Source organism: Rhinopithecus roxellana, chromosome 7 (assembly GCF_007565055.1).
Source record: "Rhinopithecus roxellana isolate Shanxi Qingling chromosome 7, ASM756505v1, whole genome shotgun sequence".
In the NCBI taxonomy this organism is placed as follows: domain Eukaryota; kingdom Metazoa; phylum Chordata; class Mammalia; order Primates; family Cercopithecidae; genus Rhinopithecus; species Rhinopithecus roxellana.
Genome location: NC_044555.1, coordinates 25,886,259 through 25,901,131, shown reverse-complemented (window position 1 = coordinate 25,901,131; position 14,873 = coordinate 25,886,259). Strand labels below are relative to the sequence as shown.

Sequence of the window (14,873 nt, the reverse complement as noted above, 5' to 3'; positions counted from 1 at the left end):
AGGCATCTATTGTATTATTCCATTTACATGAATTATCCAGAACAGGGGAATCCATAGAGAGAACACATATCGGTGGTTGACAGGGATGGGGGAAAGTAGGGGTGACTGCTTAAAGAATGCAGGATTTATTTGGGGGGCGATAGCAATGTTCTGGAACTAGGTAGTGGTAATGCCTGCACAACATTATGAATTTTCTGTTGGTAGGACAGCTGTAGAGGCCATGGGTCGTGGCAATCTTCTCACGTCAATCAGCTGAGGCATCATCATCCTGTCCTTAATGGCCTTAGCAGGTCCAGGGGCTATGTGGTTTCCAATCCACGTGCAGGTGACAGTGTTGCGGGCATAGGGCCAGGGGCCAAAAGTCAAGGGCTTGAAGGTACAAGCAACATGTACTCGTTGATTCAGGTGGGTAAGTAGAAGTATGCCACCTCAGTGTCAGAGGAGGAGGCCACCTTTGAGCTGCTGCTGCTACTGTACTTGGGCTTCGCCGAAGTGTACCTGCAGAAGTTGCACCCAGACTAGGGGAGCAGGAAGATGCAGTGGTATATCTTGAAATCCAAACCAGGAGAGAAGGATAAAGAGGAGAAATTGAGGTTGACATCCAGTTTATGAGAAACAACATGACTGCCAGCATGTTTTGCCTTTTCATCAAAGACAAGCCTTGGAATGCATCTGGAAAACTTAAAGACAAGATCAAGGGGAATAATACAGCATCATATGCTGCCTCCACCATAGTCTCCAGCACTACACCTTCAGTTGAAAGTGATGATTAGTCTTCGTCCAAAGACAAGAAGGATCAAGACCTTGTTTTCCAAGTCTAATTTGCAGAAAACACTGTTTTCCTGATCCATGATTGCCCTGACGGCTTCAAAGCTAAAGTGCTGCTTCAACTGGGAGACTTTCAGTCCCGGTGCGACAATGACAACAATGAGAGGGACTCCTCTTCAGCTTCAGATGTCATGTCTCACAAGACAATAGCAGGTACATATCTTAAGCAGCTAAACGAAATCAACATCACCCTTCCCAAAATGGAAAGACTTTCCTTTCTTGGGGGTCTTCGGTCTACCAATGAAGTCCTTTCCCACTCTAATGTCTGTATCAATGGGAACCATGTTTAATTGGAGCAGTCAGAAGCCAAGGGTGAGAACAAATATAGCAGTCCTTCTTCCTACCTGAAGCCCCAGGGCTTCAGGAAGAAGCATTTGTTCTTATCTACCAAAAACCTGGCTGCTCAGTCTTGAAAGTAACCTGGGGAAGGAAGTGGGATGTCTCATGACAGGTGGCTCTTTGAGTCTTCCACCAAGAACTCTCTGAAGTCCATGTCTCTACCATCCTACTGACCACTGTTCTGTGGGGACATTAGAGAAAACACGGCTCCAGCAAACTTGGAAGCTGCAAAAGAAACCAAAGAGGGCAAGAAGCAGAATAACAACAGTCTTTTTGCTTTCTTGGGTGATGGGGAAGAAGGATATGGCTAAGAACAGTGAAGGTGAAAACCCTCTTACCATCCTGGGGAAGAAGGAAGGCATGCTTACGGAGGTCAAGCCGGGTAGGATGATTCAGGGCCTGTTGAAGACCTTACGAGAAGACTGGAGAAAGATACTGCAGCTATTGTCTCCAGAAGGGGTAACTCTCTGAACCCCTTTGAAGATGCACAGATCACAGAACTGAAAGCTGACCAAGAATCCAAGTCTGAACAGAATCACCAATTCTGCGATGGCTCCAAAAACCAGAGCTGTCAAACCTTGACTTCATCCTGAAGTCAATGAACACAATGGCCACCAAGATCGCTATCTCTAGCTTGGGAACTGCCACCATCATCAGGGAGAACTTGATCAACAAGACCATGATGAAGAAAAACAACCCCTTGGATTCTGCTTTTGCGTATGCACAGCTAACCCAGAATGAGCTGATCCAGCTGCTCCTCAAACAGAAGAAAACAATAATAAGCAAGGATTTCCAGGATCCTAAGCTGGAAGACTACACTGACAATCTGCCAATCAGTCATGGAAGAAACCCCCATGCTCCACATCCGGGCTCACGTTAGCAAAAAAAGCAGAAAAGATGTAAATCACCAGAATAAAACATGGGCATGTTTCCGTGAGTTTGTTTCCACCTGTTCTTGAGGTTAAGGACTCGCTATGCCTCATAACCAGCTAGCAGGTTCCGAATCATCATCTCCCTCGCATGTTATCTGGCAAGAGTCAATTTTACCAATTGAAGCCAGGTTAATAATTACAGTGAATCTTTTACTATGGGTCCCCAAGACTTTATTTTTAAATGTCACTGTGCCTTTAACTAGATTGTAAATATTTTATGGCCACCAGAGACGTGATCGTAAGTTCTGATCCTGAGCCAGAGATTCAGATGGCACAGGAGGTATTAATGTGTTTCAACACTGGGGTTTTCTTTCATGTTGAGATTTTTTCAATAAATATCCTCCAGCTATTAAAGCTTACCTGAGAAAGCTTTAAATAAGAAAAGGACCACACAATTGCTGCTGTTACATACATGTACTTTCTCATGAGTAGCACAGGTGTGGCTTTTGGCTGCAGATGCTAAATTTTTGATACCATGTAAATGTACCCAGCTTCTCAGACTTGGTTCCTGTTTTTACTTTTTTTTTATGGGAGCCAGAATGTTTAGAGAAAGCCTCTGGGTGTGCCTTTCAGGTTTTGAACAAGCTGCCTTGTCTAAACATCAACTTCTACTACTCTCTAGCCTTAAAATGTGCTCTATTTAGATCCACAGGGCCCTTCTACTGAAGATATGAAAAATAGAATACAGAAATTAAGAGAATCACTTTTTACTCAACTAGGGGAAGTTGGTCAAAGCCCTCCTCTTGCGACAGCAGGTTTCCTGCTGGCCACCTGTTCAGCGCCTTGATAGGGGATTGGGTGATGAAAGCACTCATGAAAACAGTTCACTCAGGTATGGAATGTCAGAATTCCTTTGGCCATTTTCTCCTGAGTCTTTGCTAGATCCCCTGGTTTCTTTGGCAGCACTTCCTGGATGGAGGACAGGGTCCACCAACTTCTCAAGACATTGAGTCTTGAGACACAAGAAACCACAGACTTTGACCCTGAAGGGCCTGTGTCCATGTCTGTCCTTTGAATACTTCCTGTTCCTCCCTAAAAGGAAACCCAAATTGTTTCTAGGATACTGGGGAAGTTGTAGTGAGGGGCTTAATGCAGTTAATAGAATCTAAAGCCAGTAGAAAACCAAAATGCCTCAGTCTCAAATGGTTGTTTCTTTTTGATTTTCCATAATGAATAGACTCATAGGCATTTACCCCCTTGTTATAAAATTGTGAAGAGAAAGAAGATGACACATTTTTGGACTGCTGTATTTTATGTATTTATTTTTGAGAGAGAATCTTGCTCTCCTCGTCCAGGCTGGAGTGCAGTGGCACGATCACAGCTCACTGTAGCTTTGGCCTGCCGGGCTCAGGCGATCCTCCTACCTCAGCCCTCCAGGTACCTGGAACCACAGGTATATGCCACCATGCCCAGTTTTTAAAATTTATTTTTGTAGAGATGGGGGTCTCTCTATTTTGCTCAGGCTGGTCTTGAACTCCTGGGTTCAAGCAGTCCTCTCACCTCAGCCTCTCAAAATGCTGAGATTATAGGCATGAGCCACCACACGCAGCCAATTGCTATGTTTTTAAAACTAGATTTATAGACATATTTTTTAAAAACTAGGGCACTTTCCCCCTTAACTAAAAGCACTAGTTCAGTTCTTCAGGTAATTTCATTGGAACTCACCTAAGATTGGAATTGGAATGTTTCCGTGTTGCTCATTTTTTCTACAGGTTATGATAGAATCTCATTAAATCTTGACATCTCTCCCAGGGGAAGAATATCACAGGCCAGTGGTGTGAATGGGTTATGAGATGATAGCATTTACTAAATCAGTAATCTCTTTTATGTATGTTCTTGTTATATTGCGGTTAAGAGGCAAGATGATTGGCAGAATTCTTCAGGATTTTGTTTGCTGTGGTATGGATTATATTGGAGCACTTTAATCTGGAGGACGAAACTGTAACTTGATTTATCTAATTAGCTTTTAATTACCTATAGCTATTTTACTTTATTCTCTCCTACAGTTTTGGGGACCACTGTAAACTTCTCAGATGACTTGCATTTTTGTAGTGCTACTGAATTTATTTACACACTTGAAAACTGTATATTCACTTGAACTCTAACAATGTACATATGTATATATTTGCTCCACATTATGTTTTTTACTTTATATAAATGTACTTTTATTGTGATAACCCAAGTGCGCCATGGGGGTCATGTGTACTCTTTTTTTTTTTTTTGAGACGGAGTCTTGCTCTGCCGCCCAGGCTGGAGTGCAGTGGCCGGCTCTCACCTCACTGCAAGCTCCGCCTCCCGGGTTTACGCCATTCTCCTGTCTCAGCCTCCCGAGTAGCTGGGACTACAGGCGCCAGCCTCGTCGCCCGGCTAGTTTTTTGTATTTTTTAGTAGAGACGGGGTTTCACCGTATTAGCCAGGATGGTCTCGATCTCCTGACCTCATGATCCGCCCGTCTCGGCCTCCCAAAGTGCTGGGATTACAGGCTTGAGCCACCGCGCCCGGCCTCATGTGTACTCTTAATGGTTGGAGAGCTGGTGTGGAAAACTGGTGTGGAAACCTACATTTTTCATTAGGGTGGTTGGCTTGGAGATATCTGCTACTAGAACCTGGGGTGTGTGACTCAGTGTAAGAGGAACATCTGGGTGGAAGAGTGAATTCCTGTGCTCTGAAATGCCACTTGGGAACTCTGGAGAATGAAGAACAATTGACTTCAGGGTGTCTGGCTTCTGCGACTGCTGGAAAAAATTTCAGTTTATAGCATTCCTGCATTTCCCAAAGTAGATAACCTGGAGGTTATTCAATGAATAACTGTCCCCGAGGACTCAATTTTGGGGGAGCGATTATCTAGGAGAAGCTTTACCCTGCTCTGAACCATCAGCAGAATTTGGTGAATTGGAGCACAGGAGAATCCTACAAATGGAGTATGTCTCAGGGCATACATCAGCTATACAAGAGCTGGGACTTGCCTCTAGCTTCTGCAGGCACTCACCTGATGGGCCCTGGGGGAGAGGGGGAGGGGTGGTCTGGAGGAGCCAGAACAACTCTTGGCCTGGTCTCTCTGCTTCCAGAAAGAGTATTCAGGACTTGAAGGAAGCATCAGATTAAATACCAGTGAACAGTTCGAGGTCAACTTTCTGAAGTGTCAATCCTTTTCCCAGTTGTTTCATATACTCTTATTCCTTCCTTGCACTTTGGCAGATGTCCTGCCCTCCTCTTTCATTCCAGTGTGTTAACCTCATCAAAGCAGCAAAGTGGAAGAGAAAACAAGTCTGCCCTTTGCCATACTGAACAGCTATGGACCCTGAGAGGTGGTACACAGGCCTGTAAGAATGAGATACAAGTGTGTGCTTTCCAGCTTTGCTAACAGTGGGAGTTCAAAGGGGCAGAGAGGGAGGAAAGTCCATGACCCTCAGCCACATAGTGTAGGGAGGCAATTTAATATTAAGTGATGCACCATCCGCCCTCCCTAGGTTCCTTCTCCCAATCAATTTTTTTTCTTTTTTCTAGAATGACTAATTATCCCTCAAGAACAATTAATTATCCAATTCCCTTAGGTGGAGAACTTAACTCCTAAAAGCCACACCAACCAACCTCAACTCTGGTTTTTCCATATCTACTGTGTGAGCTACTTAACTGACTCTTCCTACCTCCAACTGAAGGATCACCCAGTGTTTTTTGGATTATAGAATTATTATTTCCTGCTTTGTTATTCTGGGAATTTTTTATTTCTTTTGTTTTTATTTGTGTGTGTTTTCTTCATTTTTTCTTTTTGGAGACAGGGTCTGCCTCTGTCATCCAGGCTGGAGTGCAGTGGTGCAATCATGGCTCAATACAGCCTCAATCTCCCAGGCTCAAACAATCTACCCACCTCAGTCACCCCAATAGCTGGAGCCTCGCTATGTTAGCCAGGCTGGTCTTGAACTCCCGAGCTCAAGCAATCCTTCTGCCTCAGCCTCCCAAAGTGCTGGGATTATGGGTGCGAGCCACCGCACCTGGCCAGGTTTTAAGAAGTAACCTGGGCGCAGTGCAGTGGCTTGCGCCCGTAGACCCAACACTTCGGGAGGCCTAGGTGGGTGGATCTCTTGCGCCCAGGAGTTTGAGACCAGCTTGGGCAACATGGCAAAACGCCGTCTCTACAAAAAGTAAAAAATTAGCCAGGCAAGGAAGGTAGTGCGTGCCTATAGTCCCAACTACTCAGGAGGATCACTTGAGCCAAGGAAGTTAAGGTTGCAGTGGGCCATGATCACACCACTGCACTCCACTCCCATCCAGCTTGGGTGACAGAGTGAGAAAAAGGAAAAAAAAAAAAAAAAAAAAAAAAAAAGGAAAGGAAAAAGGGGAAAGAACCTACAACCTCACAGGTTTTTTTTGGTTGTTGTTGTTTTTGAGACAGAGTCTCACTCTATCGCCCAGATGAGAGTGCAGTGGTGCGATCTTGGCTCACTGCTACCTCCGCCACCCCAGTTCAAGTGATTCTCCTGCCTCAGCCTCCCAAGTAGCTGGGATTACAGGCATGCACCACCACACCTGGCTAGTTGTCATAATTTTTTGTGAAGATGGGGTTTCACCATGTTGACCAGGCTGCCCAGGTTTTGTTTTTAAGAAGTAACCTGAAATTTCCTACAACACTGAATAAGGTGGTACTACTTCCTCCCCCACCCCCCCACAAAAAACAAACAACAACAACAAAAAAACATGAATTTTCTATGGGAATGAATATACCTTAATAAAGAAAATCAAGCAATACAATGGGCTATAATGACAGACTAAGAAAAACACATGATTATTTTAATGGATACAGAAAAAGTATTTAACAAAATTGAATTATCAACTCATGATCTTAAAACAATTCTGAGCAATCTAGTAATCGTAGGAAATTTTCTTAAACAGATAAAGAATATCTACAAAAAACCTATAGCTAACATCATACTTAATGAAATACTGAACGCTTCCCCCTAGCCACACTAACATCAGAGACTTGGCAATGTGTGCTCCAAACACTCCCCTTTAACTTCTTACTGCAAGTCTTAGCCAATGCAGTATTTCAAGAAGACATAAAAGGCAAGCAGATTGGAAAGGAAGAAATTAAACTATCAGTATTCACATGTAAATAGTAAACTATACAGACACCACTGTATATAGAAAATGCCAAGAAATATGCATAAAAGTTCCTATAATTAATGAGTTTAGCAAAGTTGCAGGACACAAGATCAACATACCAAAAGTGACTTTCAGATGCATATACACCTATTTGCTGTTCACATCAGTGTGTTCTCTCTATAAAAGATGAAGCTATTAATATTCCCACTCTGCCCTTCCTACTCACTTCCTCTTTTGTCCCCATACACCGTCTACTACATTTTTACCTTTATATTATCAAGGTAAAAATTGTTACCTTTACCTTTACATTTACATTGTCCCAATTGTCACCATTTTCAATCACTGTGTTGTCCAGATGTGGTTTATTAAATTGAAAAACAATAAATGCCATTACATTTTTTAAAAATGATTTTATTTCTATATACTAGTAATGAATGAAAATTTAAAAACCACTACCATTTACAACAGTAGAAAATGTATAAAATATTTGGTATAAATATAAAATATATCCAGGATCTATATGCTGAAAGTAGAAAAAAATCAAGACCAAAATAAATATACAGCTATATCATGTTTGTGGCCTAAAGACAAAATATTGTGAGGATGTAAATTTTCTTCAAATTCATCTATAGATCTAATTCAATCTCAATAGATATACTAGCAGAATTTTTGATAGAAAGCAACAATTCTGAAATTTATGGAAAAGCAAAGTAGTAATCAACACGATTTTTGAGATGGATGAAGTTGTACACACTATCTAATTTTAAGACTTCCTATAAAGTAATTAGGAAAGTGTAGTATTTGTGAATGGATAACAATGGAACAGAATAGGCAGCCCAGATTTAGACCCAAACAAATATAATCAATTGATTTTTTGACAAAAGTGCAAAAGCAATGCAATAAAAAAGAAACTCTTTTCAACAAATGGTACTAGAACAATTAGATAACCATATTTTAAAAATTGAACCTTGACCCATAGCTAAACTTTATACAAACCTTTATTCAAAAAGGATAATAGATAGAAATGTAAAACTTAAAACTATAAAATTTCTGGATGAAAATATGATATAATCTTCATGACACTGGGTTAGACAAGTGTTCTTACATTGCACATCAAAAGTAAAAAAATTGATAAAGTGAATCGTATCAAAATTAAAATTTTTGCTCTAAAAAAGGCAGCGTTCAAAGAATGAAAAGACAAGTCACAGACTAGGAAAATCTATTTCCAAATAATGTATCTGACAAAGGACTTGTATCAATATATTTAAAAAAATATAAAAACAGTAAGAAAAGGAACAATCCAATAAAAAGAGGAGCAAAAGATCTGAACAGACACTTTGCAAGAACATACCATCTTTAACTATAAGATCATCATAAGGTTTGAGGTGATATCCTGATTTGATCATTATACAATGTACACATGTACTGAAACATCACATTGTATCCCATAAACAATTATGTGTCAATTATAAACAAATAAAAGATAATACCATGTATCATTAGGGAATTACAAATTCTAACAACGATTAAAATTTAAATGAATATATATATACACATATATATGTATAATACAAAATTACTAAATACTGGTAAAGATACAAAGCTACTGGAACTCTCACATATTTGTAATTGGAATGTAAAATGCTAGGGAAACTTTAGAAAACAGTCTGGCACTCATTCCCACTCCAAAGCATTTACCCTATAAAAATGAGCATTTATGTCATACAAAACTTATACCTGAAAGTTTATAGCAAATTTATTCATATTCACCAAAACTAGAAACATCTTACAAGTTCATCAGTTAGTGAATGGATAATAAAACTGTGGTACATCCACACAATGAAGTACTACTCAGTGATAAAAAGGAATGAAATAAGTATCCACAAAACATGGGAGAATCTTGACTGCATTTTACTAAGTGAAAGAAGCCAGACCAAAAGGGCTACATATTGCATGATTCCACTTATATGACCTTCTGGAAAAGGCAAAACCATAGAGATGAAGAACAAATTGATCGTTTCCAGAGACTGAGTATGGGGCAAAGGGTTGAATACAAAAAGAGCCACCAAGAGAAATTATTAAAGTGACAGAACTTCTGTGTATGGTACTAGTGTAGAAGATACATGACTGTGCATTTGTCAAAACCCATAGAACCATACACTAAAAAGAATGAATTTTACTGTGTGTAAATTATAAATAAAAATTTTAAAGAAATAAAGGTATATTTTTACCTATTAAATTAGCAGAGATTTACAAAAATAGAAAGGCCATGTTTTGATGAATGTATGGAGGGATATTCACATTTATACACTACTGGTGGGAATGTAATTTGCACAACTGTATTGAGGAAAACTCAGCACCACCTGTCAGATGCTCTACTAAATGCTCTCATCATCCAAACCAAATAATTTTAATTCTGGAACCTTATTCTAAATAAATAATTACAGATGTGCATAAAGGTTAATGTACAATGATGTTCTTCATTACATTTAAATTTTATAAGCAAACTTGATAATAATCAAAATGTCCAATAACATGATATCATCTAAATAAACTTTGTTAAATCCATAAGATACTCTGTAGCACTTAATATTGTATTTTTCAAAGAATGATAACATGGAAATATGCTTGTGAATTTTCAAATGAAAAAATTAGATAATAAAATGGTATATACAATATGATGTCAATTTTGTTATAAAACTGTGTTATATACATAATTTTTTAAAAGACTGAAAGGACATACACCTGAATATTACAAATTATTGTTTTCTGGCTTATAAAATTATACATATTATTTAGTTTTTAATGCATACTTTGCACTTTATTTTTTAACAATGATCACCTGTTACTTTTATCATGAAGGAAAACATTTTTTTTTTACTTTCAAAAAATAAGCCCAGCCCAATCTAGCCAAGCCCATGATCTTTTCAGTTGCTGTCTTCACTCAAAATGCCACACTGTTGTCCACTGGGTGCTTATTGTCCTCTTGCTCCTTTAGGTACTGCACTCACTGGTGATAAACATCTGCCAAAATGAGAGTGCAAGTGGCAGCATCCCTCCAAGCACATTAAATCTTTCAGTTAAACTGGCCTAGTAAGCCATAGGCTGATACTGGGATCAATCTCCATGACCCATATAGGGAACCAATGTTTTGAAAAGCTATAATGCCCACCTAATGTAACTGGGAGTTTCCCCTCTTCTAAATCTCTTCTATGAAATAATATTTTGCAACCCTTCTCCAAAGCAACTCTAGATATTCCATCATGCCCTGGGGAATGACAAATAGTAGGTCCAAGGATAGACTTTCCATTGTACTATTTCCTGATGCCAGATGTGGTGTCTGGGGATGCCTGGAGCCATTCTGTCCACTGTCCCTGTCTCATCTCACCTATCCAATTTTTTAAGCTGGCTATTTAGTACTACTTGTACTATCTCCTGTGTACTTGATCCCTTTAAGGGGAGTCACAGATCCCTTGTCACAGAATCAAAGAATTCCTCTAAGTTACAAATCTTGTTTTGGGTTGTTTCTAAATTGGGTCAAGAGAAACCGCCACAAGGGCAGCTTGACATGAGAATAGTGGCTGGCAATGACTCTCACAGTAGCAACAGAGGTATTACAGTGCAACACCTTCTCTCTAATCCACATTAAAAAGGTATGGATTTATGAAGTAAGTCTCATTGCCTGCTTCAAAGGATTACTTCAAATCCACTGAAGTAACAGATTTATGGCATCTCTCATTTTCTCCTTCCTTCCCTCCCTCCATTCCTAAGGGCAGTAAATTCACTCCTAACTTCATTTACAAACATCAGAGATCTCAGGTTTGCCTCATTCATGTAAGCTTCTAAGTCCAATCTCCACTAAATTATGTCAAGCATTTGTAACTCCATTGTGGAATTTCATAGCCTCCTTCTCTTTCCTCTCTATTTTTAAAATCTTTAAAAATACTTATTTCAGTAATTTTTGGGGTACAAGTGGTTTTTGGTTGCAAGGATGAATTGTATAGTGGTGAAGTCTGAGATTTTAGTGTACCCATGGTACTGGTATAAAAGTAGACACATAGACCAATGGAACAGAATAGAGAACCCAGAAATACAGCCAACTACTTACAACCAACTGATCGTTAACAAAGCACACAAAAATATAAACTGGGGAAACGACATCCTACTTAATAAATGGTGCTGGGAAAAGTAGATAGCCCACATGTAGAAGAATGAAACTGAATCCATCTCTCTTACCTTACACAAAAATCAACTCAAGATAGAATAATGACTTAAATCTCAGACCTGAAACTATAACATTTCTACAGTATAACCATGAAAAACTTTTCTGGACATTGGCCTAGGCAAAGAATTCACGACTAAGACCCCAAAAGCAAATGCATCTGCCTCTCTTTTTATATCCAAGGGCAACATGAATGTAACTCGCAACACTCTCTAAGGTTTCATTCACTCATTCACAATAAAACTTCCAGATGGGGACTTGTTGGAGACAAATGTCTTAGGATGACAGAAAGCAAAAAAGACCTATTGAAACTCATCAAAGTGGGGAAAGAAATGGAGGAAGGTCAGTGAGAGCAAGAAATTCCCTAGGATGACTCCAGAAAAGAAAAATGAGGCAAGAGCCAGGATAAGGTGACAGAAGGTGTGAGCAAAGGTCTCCTGAGGATTCATTAGGAATGTATTTGATTCAGGCATGGTGGCTAACGCCTGTAATCCCAGCACTTTGAGAGGCCGAGGCAGGCAGATCACTTGAGGTCAGAAGTTCAAGACCAGCCTGGCCAACATGGTGAAACCCCGTCTCTACTAAAAATACAAAAATTAGCTTGGTGTGGTGGCACGTGCTTGTAGTCCCAGCTATTCAAAAGGTGAGGCAGTAGAATCGCTTTAACTCAGGAGGCAGAGGTTGCAGTGAGCCAAGATGCCAAGATGGCACAACTGCACTCCAGCTTGGGCGACAGAGAAAGACTCCATCTCCCCCCTGCAAAAAAGGAAGGTATTTGAAATGCACAAGAATTTCCACTTTCCCTATACACTATCCTGCCCATCCTCAAGAGAGACAAAAACTAACCAGGCCTCCTGATACTGTTTCTGTTCATATCTGTATATCCTAAAACAAGGACATGTCTGATGACCAAATCAAAAGGGGGACCTGGGATGGGAAAGCCCTCCTACTGGTATTTAATGACCAGTTGAGATATCAGGCACAAATCCTGGGGCTGGAGTTCGCAGAGTTGCTGGCCTTGGCTACATCTCCAATGGCTGACATGAGATCAGGTAAGGTATGGGCATCAGAGTAATCAATTTGAGTATTTTTCAACTCCAGCCATAACTATGACAAATTCAACCTCAATCTTAGCATTCATGCCTCTCTGGGTCTTAAGTGATGGGAAGAAAGTGCAAATGAAAGAGGGTGACTCCCAAAGGCATATATGTGGGAAAGAAAAGTGCCAGTGGAAGGAGAAAGTTATGGCATTTGTTTGATCTCATCAGTGATATGACTTACTTATAAGGCTTAAGGAAAAAGTAAACAAATATAAGCACAAGGATTGAGGTTACTTTCAAATCAGCTGACTACTCTCCTTCTATGAAGCTGGGTCATTTATTGCTGAAATCCAAACCCATCTCTGGTGGCCTATATTCCAGCAGTGGGGGGTCCACAACATTACTGAAGGCCTAACAGAGCAAGTACTCTATCATGTTTCAAGAATTTTTTTTCCGTAAACATGGGGAGCTGTATGGGAAGTAACTGTTCATATATACATATCCGTGAGTATAATAACTTCTGAAATGCGACAAGAGAAAAGAGAAATCTAAGCATGCATTTGAAAATAGCAACCTGTGGTCTGGAGAGGATCTTAATAGTGATCCCTTTGTTGAATGATGCTTTGTGAAGCTGAGATGAAGAGAGGTTGTAGTCGTCCCCTGCTACTTCTTTCCTTTTCTTCTCCCTCACATGAAGTCTTCTACCAGCTCCTCCTGAGTAATAAATATAAAGCAGCCCCTACAAGAGGGGATGGGTTGTCTAAGGGCCTGATCACTTTAACACAGTGGTTCTTAAACTTCTTTTGGAATATTGAGTCATTTGGAGAATATAAAAGACACGAATCCTCTCCCCAGTAAAATGTACTCAAAAGAAAAATGTCTGCATGCCATGTCAGAGGTTTTATAGACTTTCTTCTCCTAAGCTTTACCTTCCAAGTCCTTAAGGCCATCTCTCTGCCTCAATTGTCAGCCGTCTTCCATAATAGCACAGGGAAATTCTACAATATGGTCCACTAAACTGGATGTATTCTGACCCCACAATGGCTTTTAGGAAGTAGTTGTTACTTACCTATTGATGTGAACTTTCTTTTGTCTACCCTTTATCCTAAAAAGCTGAATTATAGGACTGTGTCTTGCTCTGGTTAATCAATGTGTGTACTATGACTGGCTTTTTGTTGTTGTTGTTGTTGCTTTTTAAGAGCAGCACTAGCTCACTTTTCAACTCAGAGGCTCTGAAGCCAAAGTACATTATGGAACATGGCCAACAAATGCTTGTAACATGTAACTAACTTAGGTCAAGATCAAGGAAAAATTTAGATCCTAAATAAATCTTTTTATGCTACTTCAAGCTGACTAGCCTGCAGCCCTTTGAAAGAGTTAGGAGACGGCCACAAGAGTCCAGCAGTGCTAAGGGCTAACAGCTCCCCTAGCTGTTCTCACCAGGAATTGTTGCTCATTCTCGCACTCCTGAAGCGTGACAGACCCAAAAGAGGTGAATAGATAGTATATAGCGAGGTATCAGTCATACAGCAAATACTCAATAAAAGAAGGAATCACCTGGATCCCACCACTCTTCTAAGGCTCATCTACTATCCCACTACAGCCTTTCTTCTCTAGTATTTACACAGTTATCATGTGCCAACCTCCAAGTCATTCCTCACAGTCACTGAAGACTTTTGTACCTGGTCCAGTGTTCATTCTAAGCCTAGCTTCTACTGTAATCCTGGGTTACAATAACAGTCATGTAAATTATCATCTGACATCCTAGCTTCACAGGTATCTTCACTACTCCCGTTTTGAAATCTAACACTCCAAAGTATACTCTGATTACAGGTCCTATCACTCCAGTTTTCCAATTACTCAGTATTCACCTTGTTCACATTAAAGCCTCTTTTTGGCCCAGACTGAGGCCACTCCTGTTCTTACTTCCTTCCATGTCCAGGTTGGATTTTTTTTTTTTTTTTTTTTTTTTGAAACAAAGTCTTGCTCTGTTACCCAGGCTGGAGTACAGTGGATGGGATCTTGGCTCACTGCAACCTCCGCCTCCCGGGTTCAAGCGATTCTCCTGTCTCAGCCTCTCGAGTAGCTGGGATTACAGGCATGTGCCACCACGCCTAGCTAATTTTTGCATTTTTAGTAGAGACAGGGTTTCACCATGTTGGTCAGGCTGGTCTCGAACTCCTGACCTCAGGTTATCTGCCCACCTTGGCCTTCCAAAGTGCTGGGATTACAGGCGTGGGCCACCATGCCTGGCCTTAGTTTGGATTCTTAAATCCATTTCTGTGTAACTCCTCTCTTGCTAGCTGTCCACCCCTCAATCAATCAAGGCAACCAAATACTGCTTAAGTGTATTTAAGTGACAATGCCCCAAAACCACTTCATATTTTCCTGAGCTTCTCACCCAGTTTCAAA

General features: G+C 40.3%; 1 long non-coding RNA gene and 1 pseudogene across 1 annotated transcript in view; one reads left to right on the top strand and one right to left on the bottom strand.

The window, feature by feature from the left end:
• Nucleotides 1–274: 274 nt before the first annotated feature.
• On the top strand, nt 275–2,126 carry LOC104666089 (annotated as a pseudogene).
• Nucleotides 2,127–7,613: 5,487 nt separating this feature from the next.
• The window catches only part of LOC115898654, a 31,377-nt gene continuing 24,117 nt past the window's right edge, over nt 7,614–14,873 (bottom strand). Inside the window, exon 5 of the long non-coding RNA XR_004058315.1 lies at nt 7,614–13,200. This is a non-coding gene — a long non-coding RNA (uncharacterized LOC115898654). The remainder of the gene's footprint in view (nt 13,201–14,873) is intronic.